Consider the following 13855-nt stretch of genomic DNA (forward strand, 5'->3'; position numbering starts at 1 on the left):
AGAAAAATATTATATAAAATATAGAAATTTGATTTATTTAAAATTTACCTCGCCCAACTGTCCCTTAGAATACGCATTGTTAATTATAACAATTAATATTACAATCTCATCGACTTTTCTATAAAAAATAAAACAATATGTTTATAATTAATTCGTACAATAAATCTTCACATCTATATGTGTGGTATATATTTATTAAATAATATTGTTACCCGTGTCTTATTGATTTGTAATTATTTAATAAACATGTGAGCATATATTTAGTATGCCTCTCAATGACAGAAAGAAAAATATTAGCATTTAAGGCATAAGCTCGCTTCGTCAGTCCAAGCTGCTGACCAGATAGATTGAATAGTTCGAATAAAATTTGTGATAATTTTATTTTTAAATAATGGATTATAATTTCAGAATTTTTACTATAAGCAAAACATTCTAATATTTTATCATTTCCTTCCATGTAATCATTAAAAACTTTATTCCATGTATCACGATCTGCCGTTTTCAAACCATTCCAATATGTCCACCTCTTCCATCCAGGCAAAAGTCTACAGAAGACAGTCCAGAAAAGAAATGAAAATCTTCTAATCGAAATTGTATTAATAGTTTCTTTAGTATTTTATAAATAATTTTTTGATAAAAGTGATAACAAATTTCTCAAACATATGCAGAATATAAAAAAATAATCCTAGAAAAAGAATAAAATATTATGAAAAGAAGTACTTGTTTTCTTTAGGATTTGCTAGATGCCATTTCAAATGACGCTTAGACTTTTCTTCGCAAGGATTTTCATTTATAATACACTCCCACTTTGCGAGATCTTGCTTTAAGCATTTAGCATGATCGTTGATGTGACTTTCGTCATACAGATTCCAATAATTAGATCTAAAATTCTGCATAAAATCAAACCTTAGCACTCCCTAAAATTTAATAACTATCATTATATTTAGTTAATTCATTATTTACAAGAACAGATATAATATACGCGCAAATAAACGTTTTTACTAAATAATTTTCTTTCATATTTCTCTAATATTTATGTGACTTCGTAGCATCAATATCATAATAAGTAGATTAACCAATTTCTTATTTGTGTGTGAATAATTGTGTATATATTTTATCATCTAAATAGGTATGGATTTTATATCATTTAATGAATCTTTAACACACATATCGATATATAAAGTGTTTCATAAAATTGTGCTAACGTTTTTGAGTGGGTAGAACGCAATAAACCGAACAGAAAGATTCTTTACCATTCTACAATTTTCGTAATAATTATTAAAATATTAATTAAAAATGTGAATAAGCGTGCGTTTCGCGAGACTATATCGTAGGATATGCGCGATAAGTGTGCCAGCGGCGAATGTCGCATAGCAATGAAAAAACAAGAGTCGAGGCACGCTCGATTAAGCTTTACGAGTCACTTTGTACATATATTTTAGCCTGTGCATATTGATGTATCGATTGATGTATCGATTTTGATTATATGATTTTTATTTTCTTAATTATTATTTTCTTAATTTAAATCTGTGGCGTATCAAATATAGATTTTAAGTATTTTTAACTTTAAATATCAATTTCCTTTATAAAACAAGCATTTACAAGTGGATTATTATATATTAAATTATTATGTGTTGTATAATGTAAAGAGATTATCTTAATATTATATAAATCAGTTTCTCTGCAAAATGTTTGTATATTTTTAACATCGTAAACATTCGAATACTGCGAAAGAAAATTAATATAAGAAAGATAATTGTGTTACATACTATGTTCTATAATTTCCTAAAACTAATTAAATATTAATTACACAATTGATCAACAATTATCACGTAAATACTAACGTATTATTATTATAGAAAAATAACTTGATGAAATATTCAAAATTTATGTGATTGTATTAAATGTAAAGAAAAGATATATAACAAATATGTAACATAAGCGCCTTTTGAATTTAAATTTCTGAATTTTGGTACAAAAGAAGTTAAATAATAATGTATAATTAATTTTTTTTGTTTAACTCACTACATATATCTATTTTTAAAAGAATTCATTATTATGATATGAAATCGTTGTATTATAAAATAGATAATTGATGTAATGGATAATTTTTTTATAAAAAAATGTAATTATATCTATATATATACCTTAAATTCAGGATAAAAATTTAAGAATGGAAAGATGGTCGACAAAAATTCAAATGCTTTGAGCCTAGGATACCATGTTATATAATTTCTTTCCTGTGCCAAATAAGAGGCGAGTTCCCAAAATACGGAGAATTCAAGTTTCTTCTCTATCGCAAAATGAAAAACATCATTGATGATTTGCGCTCGATTGAGAACATGTATATTTTAATATTTTTCAGAATTTAAGTATTGTGCAATTTTTCGCCAGTTCGCAATATCATAATTGACGCGATAGTATCTTGTTATAAAATAAATTACTTTTGTCAATTATTAAATACTTTGAAATGATATATATTGATTAAACATATTTCGAGATATTTCATTATTAAATATATTATTATTATTAGAGAAGTTTGCATCTTCTGTTTTTTATTATTTAACATGAAGGCTGTATCAGCAATTCTACATATTACAGCAAGAAATGGAAACTTCAAATATATTGTTAAAATTTCAATACTCTTGCAATATCTTTTGTTATATCTTATATGTATAAGAGTTTTAATACATCTTATGATTATTTTTAATTAAAATTTATGTCATATATGATATATATGATATATTACATACATATATACGTGTGTGTGTGTGTGTGTGTGTGTGTGTGTGTGTGTGTGTGTGTGTGTGTGTGTGTGTGTGTGTGGGTGTGGGTGTGTGTGTGTATGAGTGTCCCATTTTAAAAGTTCCCTCATAACTTCTCAGGATCAACGTTTGAAGGAAAACGACTCGGATAAAAGTTGTAGGGAACAAAGGGTGCTATCTAATAGTGACCTTGGATTCGACATTAAAGGTCATTTCCAAGGACATTTGAAGGTCAACTTCCGTTTTTTAAATGGGAACCCCTATTTTTTATTACTTATTCTTGTAGCTTATTTCGAGAGCTTTCCAAAACACTAATAATTTCTTAATTTTATATAAACCATAAAATATTTAGTAAAATATTCATTTTTCGATTATCTTATCTTAATACTTTTATGTACAAAATAATGAGAGGAATCAATTGGTGTAAAGAAAACATACAGTTGTTTTTTCTTTACACCAATTGATTCCTCTCATTATTTTGTACATAAAAGTATTAAGGTAAGATAATCGAAAAATGAATATTTTACTAGATATTTTATGGTTTATATAAAATTAAGAAATTATTTCAAGCCTCATAACTCGAAAAGTACTGAATGAAGAAATACTTTATTATAGTGTTTTGGAAAGCTCTCGATATAAGCTACAAGAATAAGTAATAAAAAGTAGGGGTTCCTATTTAAGAAACGGAAATTGACCTTCAAACGACCTTGAAAATGACCTTTAATGTCGAATCCAAGGTCACTATTAGATAGCCCCCTTTGTTCCCTACAACTTTTATCCGAGTCGTTTTCCTTCAAACGTTGATCTTGAAAAGTTAGGAGGGTGGAACTTTTAAAATGGGACACCCTGTATATATATGCATATGTATGTATATGAATACCTGTTACAAACTTCTAGGGTATGTAGAGGGTTCAAAGTAGACTAACTTTTAATAAGGAACTTATGTCCGGAAACGCACCGTTTGCGAAATACAGACTGGAACTGTTGGTATTAGGAAGATTAGTATTAGGAATAATTCTCATAATATCATTATTTATTTACATTACACTATAAAATTGTTTAGCAATGTCAAAACAGATGGCTACAATAATTGTTCATAATGACAACGAGAAATCCAAATAACGTCTAACATTTTGGAAAGAGTGTACGAGAACATGCTTCGTAGGTGCAATGCTTGCATCGAAGTTGGTGGTCGTCATTATGAGCAATTATTGTAGTCATCTGTTTTGACATTGCTAATCATTTTTGTAATGTAATGTAACCAAATAAAGTTATTATGAGAATTATTCTTATTACTGAACATACCAACATTTCCAGTCTGCAGCTCGCAAACGGTGTGTTTTCGGAAATGAGGTACTTATTAAAAGTTGATTTACTTAAACCCTCTGCATACCCTACAAGTTTGTAACAGATATTCATTAACACCCTGTGTTTATATACAGGGTGTTTGGAAATTCAATCGACAAATTTTCAGAGATTGTCGGGGGCACCATAAGAATCATTTTTTGCAAATGAACCTGGGGTCGGAAACGTGTCATTACATCGCTACGGCATACGGAGTGTTCGAAAGAGTCGGGACCTCGAAATATCACAAAAAATAGAAGTTTTACAAAAAATTGTTTGTTTTTTTTGTTTTTTTTTTGCCTTCATCGGCTGGATCAGCCACCGATCTTGCCTTCATCGGCTGGATCCATCACAGTTCTTGCCATGGTTGGCTAGATCATCTTCCAATCTGGGAATCGAATTTGTGTTTGGATGTCTTGCCTTCGTTGGCGAGACATCTTACCATGAAAAGCTCGATAACTTCGAAACGGCTTACTTAAAGTTGGTAAAATTAGTGCTTTGAAAAGGTCTCGAGAAGGGCTACAAGAATATGCAATAAAAAGTGGAGGATTCCATTTCAAAAATTCAAAGTGGCCTTGTCGTGACCTTGGCGACGCCATCCAAGGTCAAACACATGGCACCAGTAAATAGACCTTTCTACACCCCCTAACTTTTGTTTGAAACAATATTTTGTAAAACTTCTATTTTTTGTGATATTACGAGGTCCCGACTCTTTCGAACACTCCGTATGCCGTAGCGATGTAATGACACGTTTGCGACCCCAGGTTCATTTGCAAAAAATGATTCTTATGGTGCCCCCGACAATCTCTGAAAATTTGGCGATTGAATTTCCGAACACCCTGTATATATAAATAAACAATAAAGATATAAATTTTTTATTCAATATTTACCAGCTTGTTGTAAATTGAAAATAATCCATTCATCTTTCTCAAAATAGAGTACGATTTTTGAACGCCATAATAAAAAATATATTTATATATTATTTTTATATCATATACAAAAATAATAAAAACATATATACATATATGTAATGAATATTTTTTAGTATATATTTTTAATAAAAATAATTTATTTATATTTCATGTATATATTTTTATTTAATATATATTAATATATATTTATTAATAATTATGATAGCACGTCGTGACTGAATAAATAATAAATTAATTTTTATATTACAAAGATTTTAGAGTGTTTATATTCTATGTTTGTAAAACTACATTCTCCAAAACATTAAATTTAAATTATTTGTTATTTAGAAAATAGGAATATCTACTATATATTTATTAAGAAAAAAGTTGAAATTCAATCTTAACAAAAATTCATAAATATAAAATAGCTGTATAAATTTAAGCTTTTAAATATGTATGTCTTTTAAATATTAAAAAACTGGAAATGTATTATTAAATCTATTTTATACTTTGATTCTCTTTCCTTTTCCTCTATGATGTATATTATTACATTACAATACATTATACTTACTGATTACCCAAATATTTCATGAATCCCTTTGAAAATATATGAAGTGGTAATGTTCGTATTAACATGCGCCATATAATGGATCCTATAATGTTTGAAAGAGAAAGAATTTAGTATATTTAAAATGTCTTTACTGCAATGCGCAATAAAGGTTTGTGAATATATATGTAATTAATAAAATTAAATATATCACACCCAAAGTTTGTGTAATTAAATCTAAGTAAGCAGCTATAAAAGATTGATAAATACAATTCAACGAAAAAATTTGTAATAACAGATAAATAGTGAATGATTAAAAATTTGTTAAAAATAATAAATTAGACAATTATAAGGAATCAGTTAATTTTATATTTTATTTTGATTTTTTGAAATTTTAGATAAACATGTATAGTTATAATTTAAAAAAGATTACACATTATAAAATTATCCAAAAATTATATAAAAATTTAATTTTAAAGTTAGATATTATTACGTTATTGCAAATATTATGAAAAAATATATTAAATTTTACAAATGAAGGGCCTTGCACGGTTCTTTCTACGGAAATTGAATTTCGAAGAAATTTGAATTTTGATTGAATTTCCTTAATTTTGGAAATAAATAGTTTACGTGAAAACACAATAAAAATTTATAAAATGTCAAAATAAATGTCATAAGGTTGATGAAGTGGTTTCGTCACTACAAGTATTCAAATATCGAAATAAGGCGTTATTTCAATACTATTAAGGAAAAGTAAATAATATATTAAATAAAATAAATAATATCATATATTAGAATGTCATACACAGTTGATCATTTATATTAATACATTTTACTAATTTATTAACATGGAAAAAATGTGTGTGTAGCAGCATCGCCGCTGTCGTCGCCATAACATGCCATTTGATATTAGATAAAATATAATTAGTTGAAAGTATAGTTATTATATAAGTGTAGGATATTTTGGTGTAAGGATGTAAAATGGAATAGAATACTTTTTAGGGCAAATGACTGTTATTTATTCGTTGGATTACAGGATTAATACGAACAAAGAGATACGCTCGTCTAACGTACGTCTTCGCGCTCTCGCAACGACACAGAGACTACTCGTATCGCGGACCGAAAAATGCTCGGGCGACCTATCTGTTTATACCTAACTCAAGTGCTCGGGTGGTCTATCTGTTTATTTCTAGGAGAATACTCAAGCACTTGGGCAGCCCTACGGATTCACTCTCCTTCATATATATATATATATATATATATATATATATATATATATATATATATATATATATACTATATACTATATATACATACATACATACATACATACATACATACATATGTATGTATGTATGTATGTATGTATGTATGTATGTATGTTTGTATGTATATATGTATAATAATTGAACAATTCTGACAATTTGGATTATGCAATTTAGTGCAAACATAAAATGGCTTCGACTCCAAACATAATATATGTATATATACATATATATATATATATATATATATATATATAATAAATATACAAATATATGTATTTATATATTGAAATATATATACTTGAAATTATATACAATATAATTGTAAATTTATTATTATATAATAGACAATATAGATGTAAATTTATTATTCAATATTTACCAGCTTGTTGTAAATTGAAAATAATCCATTGATTTTTCTCAAGAAAGAGGTCAGTTTTTGAATGCTTTGGTGTTAACAAAATACTCGTCCAAGTTATGGCGAAATTGGGATTCGACTCCGTAGTATAACTAACAGGAATACAATATTGTTCCTCATCTAATTTGTTGCGAAATTGTACCGATACGCTTACAACATCAGTAGAATAATTTCGCGTCACCTTCAATACGGAAGGATACCTCTGCATAATCCACGAATTTATCGTATCTTTTATATTAAAATCATACATAAAATTCAATTCAATCATCTTAGATCTCATAGCGTTCCATAAATGATCGGCAGTTGTTGCTTCAGGCTTACTAAGTCTATAAGATTTAACATTATAATAATTTTAACACTATATTAAAATTGATAAATAAATAATAAGAAAAAAGATCATAATTTACACATAATTTATTTTCGTATTTTAATCTATAATGTAACTCTTACAGAGATAGAAATTTATGAATTTTAATATAATTGTATACACACACACACACACGCGCGCGCGTGCGCGCGGAGTATGCAAGGGGGGTGCCTTGGCCCCCCCTTCCCGCAACCACCCCACCGGTAGAGGACGCATTGTGAAAAGTTGAATCACAATGGATGTATGCTGTAAGTTGTAATAAAGCGAGGTCCACCTTGTCTATCAACGGAGCGTTTGCGGGAGGGGGGCCGAAGGCCCCCCCTTGCACCACCCCCGCGCGCGCGCGCGTGTGTGTGTGTGTGAGTGTACACATACATTTGTGATATTTTTTAATTGTATTAAATTGTATTAAAAATTCTATATAAATTTAAATTGTATTAATTAAGTGTATTTAAAATTATTATTTTTTTATATAACAGCTAAAATAGTAGGTTTATGAAAAAAATATAACCTTTTTTGCATATAACCTTTTTTGTAGAGTTTTTCAGCGGCTTTATTTTTTGCTTAAAATTTTTTTTCTCAAATCAATATTTTCGGAGATAAAAAGCATTAAAAATGTGAAATTCTTTTACTAATAACTCTTTAACGAACAGCGAGCGACGGCTAAAACCTCTTGGATGTTACTCAAGGCAATGACCTTGACAACATATGTCAAAGTCAAGGTAATCGAGGCGGGCTCCCTTCATTGAAATATTTACCCATTATACTTACTGATTATCCAAATATTTCCCTTTGAAATGAATCCCTTTGAAAATACATGAAGTGGTAATGTTCGCATTAACATGCGCCATATAATGGATCCTATAATGTTTGAAAGGAAAAGAATTTAGTATATTTAAAATGTCTTTACTGCAATGCGCAATAAAAGTTTGTGAATATACTATATATGTAATTAATAAAATTAAATATATCACACCGAAAGCTTGTGTAATTAAATCTAAGTCAGCAGCTATAAAAGATTGATAAATACATTTCAACGAAAAAATTTGTAATAATAGATAAATAGTGAATGATTAAAAATTTATTAAAAATAATGAATTAGACAATTATAGGGAATCAGTTAATTTTATATAGATAAACATGTATAGTTATAATTTAAAAAAAAATTACACATTATAAAATTATCCAAAAATTATATAAAAATTTAATTTTACAGTTAGATATTATTATGTTATTGCAAATATTATAATAAAATATATTAAATTTTAAAAATGATGGGCCTTGCACAGTTCTTTTATGGAAATTGAAATTCGAAGAAATTTGAATTTTGATTGAATTTGCTGAATTTTGGAAGTAAATAGTTTACGTAGGTAATTATGCATAAAAAGAGCCCACCTTCGCAAAAATGTGTCATTACTTTGACCGGCTAAAACCCTCAGAATGTTAATCAGGGATAACATCTTCACAACATACGTCAATAACACATTTGTGCGAAGCTGGGTCCATTTTATGCATAATTACCATTACGTGAAAACACAATAAAAATTAAAAAAAATGTCAAAATAAATGTGATAAGGTTGAAGTGATTTCGTCGCTACAAGTCAATTTATTCAAATATCGAAATAAGGCATTATTTCAATATTATTAAGGAACAGTAAATAATATATTAAATAAAGTAAATAATATATTAGAATGTGATATACAGTTGATCATTTTTATTAATACATTTTACTAATATATTTACATGGAAAAAATGTGTGTGTAGCAGCATCGCCGTTGTCATCGCCATAACATGCTATTTGATATTTGATAAAATATAATTAGTTGAAAGTATAGTTATTATATAAGTTTCCCCTAAGTCTTCCTCTTCGAATGGAAGAGGGATACAACTTCCCTAATTGCTTTAAAAGACTAGTTTCTCAAAATAATTAAACACATGTTTCATGATTTCTCGTAATTTTTGAACCGTTTCTGAAATATAGTATATGGGAAGTTTATGGACACCCTATATATACATTTATGTACATATTTTCCACGTAAATATAATATCTATATATTAATAAAAGTAATCAACTGTGTGTGATTCTACTCAATAATACATTATTTATTTTCTCTCAGTAGTAATGAAATAACGTTTTATTTCGACATTTGAACGCTTGTAGCGAAGTAATGGCTCTATCAAACGATATCGCGGTTAATGTGACTTTTGATTTGCCACAAACTATTTATTTCCAGAGTTTCTGCAAATTTCACCAAACTTCAAAATTCAATTTCCATAAGAATCGTACAGGGTCTTTTGTTTATAAATGACTTTTCTCATTTTCTATGAAATTAACATTAGAAATTTATAATTATTTAATTGTTTAATTATACAGTGTTTTACGCATACCTTTGATTTGAGAGAGAGAAGACTGTAAATAATTTTCAGGATAACTATTATATTCTATAGTAGAATTTATAACAACATAAGTATTTAGATAGAGTATTTCATGTTGAAATTGAACTACAAACAAATCCATCCGAAAATTTGGCAGAGCCTAAAATCAATATAATCATAACTTATCATATATAATCAAAAAGAAAATGTTTTTGGTACATATCAAAATTAGCTTATTATATGATATTGTTAAGAATAAAGTTTGTATGAGTGCTTGTGTGTGTAAATTTTTCTGCGATAATTTTCATACAAAGACATATACATATTTAGTTCTTATTAAATTTCTTTCACCGGATTTCTAGAAACTTTAGAGACTTGGAATCTTATAATTTCTTACATTTAAGAAATAAAACAGAATATTTGCACAAATATTTAACAATTATTTATATTGATAACTATTAATCATTTGACTGCGTATTCAAATAGCGTTAGTAATAAAAATAACCTTGCCGATAATGTATGCTTGATAAAATATATTAAATCCTTCGTTTAAACATGTTTGAGGCCATAAGTAAGTTGGTCTGAACAGATTTCTAATATATTTTTGTACTATCCCACGTGCAATTAAGCGCGCAATTATCGTTTTGTATGCGACAGGATCTAATTCTTCATTATAAGTGATATCTGCTTCTCTAAAAATAATTATAAATACTAATGTGTATGAAAAATTTTGGATATTAATATAATTTCTTATGTAAATGGATTACAATATAATATGTAATTAATTTTAAAATATACCTATATTTTTAACTATATATATTACCGATAAAAAATGAAACACAAAGTCTGTTCCATATCATTTTGTAAATCCGGGATTACGACATGATCCACTTTGCTCTCAAATGAAACAGAGGTCCGCGCAAGTCCTGTCCTCAAAATATTCCAATTACGAATGTATACACAAGCGGAAGAAATAACAGTTTTCGCAAATTCTACATGCGGTTCCGATTGTGGTCTGAACCATATAGATGAACGAATTGTTTCATCCGAGAGGATGATCTGATGAAAACCCGATACTAGAAATGCTACACTATCTATGGAGATCAAAGGCGTCTTGTGAAAATATGTCCACATCATAATGTCGGATATAAATATAGTAGTTTCTGTCGGCATATTTGACAAAGCTTTGTATTTTGAATGATGCAGTATGAGAATAACAAAAGTACTTCTTAATTCTGGCTTATCCCAATATGGAAATATTTGCTGTTTTTTCGCTTGGATACCTGTTGCGATTAACAACCTGCCGTATTTTAATGATAAACATTAAATAATGAATAATTTTAGATAATTGTAAGCGTAGAATGCACAAATGTACAATTTGTTTTTGATATTTCATATATTCTTCTACTTACTCTATTTCTTCATCTTTGTTTATGTACGGAATTCCGAAAGATTCCCTTACGATATTAATTGAGATTTCATACTCTATGTACAGATAGTACATTCCACGCAACAAGATATCATCGAAATCGAGCACGACAATATTGTTTTTAATAAAATTTCTTGAGTTTGTTTCATAAACCGTACCATTAATTTTCGTTAATGTCGATACTATTATCCTCGCTGAATCCGGTGCATAAAAACTTATGTATTGTTTTGCATAAGAAATATTTAAAGTGATTATGCATTCGCTATGGAGATAATTATTGTGTAATATTAATTGTATGTTATAATGTATCGGAAGTATGTAATCTGATATATTGCTTGATTTGCTATTTAATACACTGCGCACGATTTTCGATTCTTCATCGATTCCTTTGATTTTTGATTCTTCATCATCCACATGACTCGCTTTGCCATCATGTAAAGATATATTATACTAATAGTTAATAATAGTTTTAAGAATGTCATGTTGAATTTCACTCGGATATCTATAAAAAAACGTTTCTTCATTAAGAAAAAAAGTATTTGCAAAGAGTATGCAATAAAATCGATTTTTGTGTGAAAAAACGTTCAAGAGAATTTACAAAACACTTCATAAGAAGATACGATTAATTTAAAGAGAAATTAAAATAATGAAGTTTAATAAATAAAGGAATGATTAGAAAAGATAAATGTACAAATTATTAAAACGACATATGAAATATTTTTTTCGGATTTGAATATTAGGAGACATGAAGCATGTATTTAGATAATTCCAGTAGGACAAGCACAATAAACATAACTCTTATTTATCTCAATTTAGCTATCTTTAAGATTTGTCCTAGTACAATTACATATTTCAATGTATATATATATATATATATATATATATATATATGGTGTGACGTTGCCGTCCCGACGCGCGTCCATCCGCCCCGGAAATCTTCACGGGGCGCGAGCCGAGCGGCCGTGCCAGAAAAAGATTGCGAGAGCCGTATCGAAATCTCCGGAGAGACGAGCCATTATCCTTTTTCGCGCTAGTATTAATTATTTTTTTTGTATCATTTTTGTACGTCGGGCAACCCGCCGGAGGGAAACCAGAAGAGGCCCAAGAGGAATCATTACGACAGCCGATACGACAACGCCGGAGGAACAGAGTCGCGGGTGGATTTCGCCCCCTTCAAATAACGGAGGGAAAACAGCCAAGAAACAGCTGTCTTGAGCCGGAGTAACCGGACCGGATCGGCGCCACCCTCCAAGGACGAAGGACGAAGGACGAAGGACCAGCATCCGGAAGACCGCGGATAACAAGGTCACCGAGATTCGGAATTTTAAATTATCGGGGCCGTTACGGCCCCCGATACGGCGTTGTCGCGGGGCGCAGTAATACCTCGCGTGTCGCGGCGCTATTGGCCGCTAATCCGCGCACCCCTGCGCGCAGAATTGACGCCGCTATCGACCCTGGATCGCGAGATCCAGGGACTCACTCTGGTGCGCGCGCTCTCAGCTTGTAGTCGTTCTGCGAAACGTATTTTGTCGTTGTCGTTTTGTGTGTCGCAGGCGAGGTTGTCGAGAGGACGAGACCGAGGATCATCCCCTGTCAACGGGAGCGAGTATCGGTGAGGTTGCCCATCGCTATTTTGTACGCCACGTACGCGATTCCGTCCGCGGACCGGCCGTTCTGTCGCCGTCGCCATTTTCGTGTCTCGTTGTCGCTCGGGCATTGTACCGAGCTCGCGATTTTCGTGTATTTCGGGCGACCGGAGACAAGCGAGGCATCAAGGACGATCGTAACGTAGGCCGTAGCTGATAAGGAACCGTTCGTCTCTCTCCGGAATTCGGGGTGTCGTAAAACGCGTAGTGACCGGCTCTCGTATATCGACCACGTGCGCGGTAAATCGCGGGGAATGCGTCCGCTATCCGTGCTGTCGAAAAGAGTTGTCGAAACCGCGTAAGACATCCCCGCAATCGATCTCCGGACAATTTTCGTCTGTAATTAGCGTGTATGTGAGCATGTGACCGTGTGCGTGTGACGACGTGGCAAATGTCGTGCTGTCCTTGTCGCTCTTGATACTGGTACGAATTGCGTTTATTGCGTGGTATTTGCGTGTATTTGTCGTACGTTGGAGTGTGTCGCGGTGCATAATAGATTAAGAAAGTGTCGAAATTCGAGGGTTTCGCGTAGATAGAAAGCGTTACGCCGAAAAGAGGCGAAGCGGCGTCCGACGGCTATCGAATTCCGAGTGAATCGATCTTGCTCGTAGCAAGCGAGATTTTTCGTCTTCGCAAATCGCTTGATTACTATCGCTCAATTATTAACCTCATTTCAAACATAGTGCTGTCGATTAAAAGAGCGAGTAACAAAGGGAATAGATCTGTTAAATGCGTCCTCGAGGAGATTGTCGAAATTTCCGTTACGCTCTCGAAACGCCGTTCGGT

The sequence above is a fragment of the Camponotus vicinus genome, unplaced genomic scaffold (genome assembly GCF_025532165.1).
Source record: "Camponotus vicinus isolate PSW18456_S1 unplaced genomic scaffold, iyCamVici1.0 SCAF_7, whole genome shotgun sequence".
NCBI lineage: Eukaryota > Metazoa > Arthropoda > Insecta > Hymenoptera > Formicidae > Camponotus > Camponotus vicinus.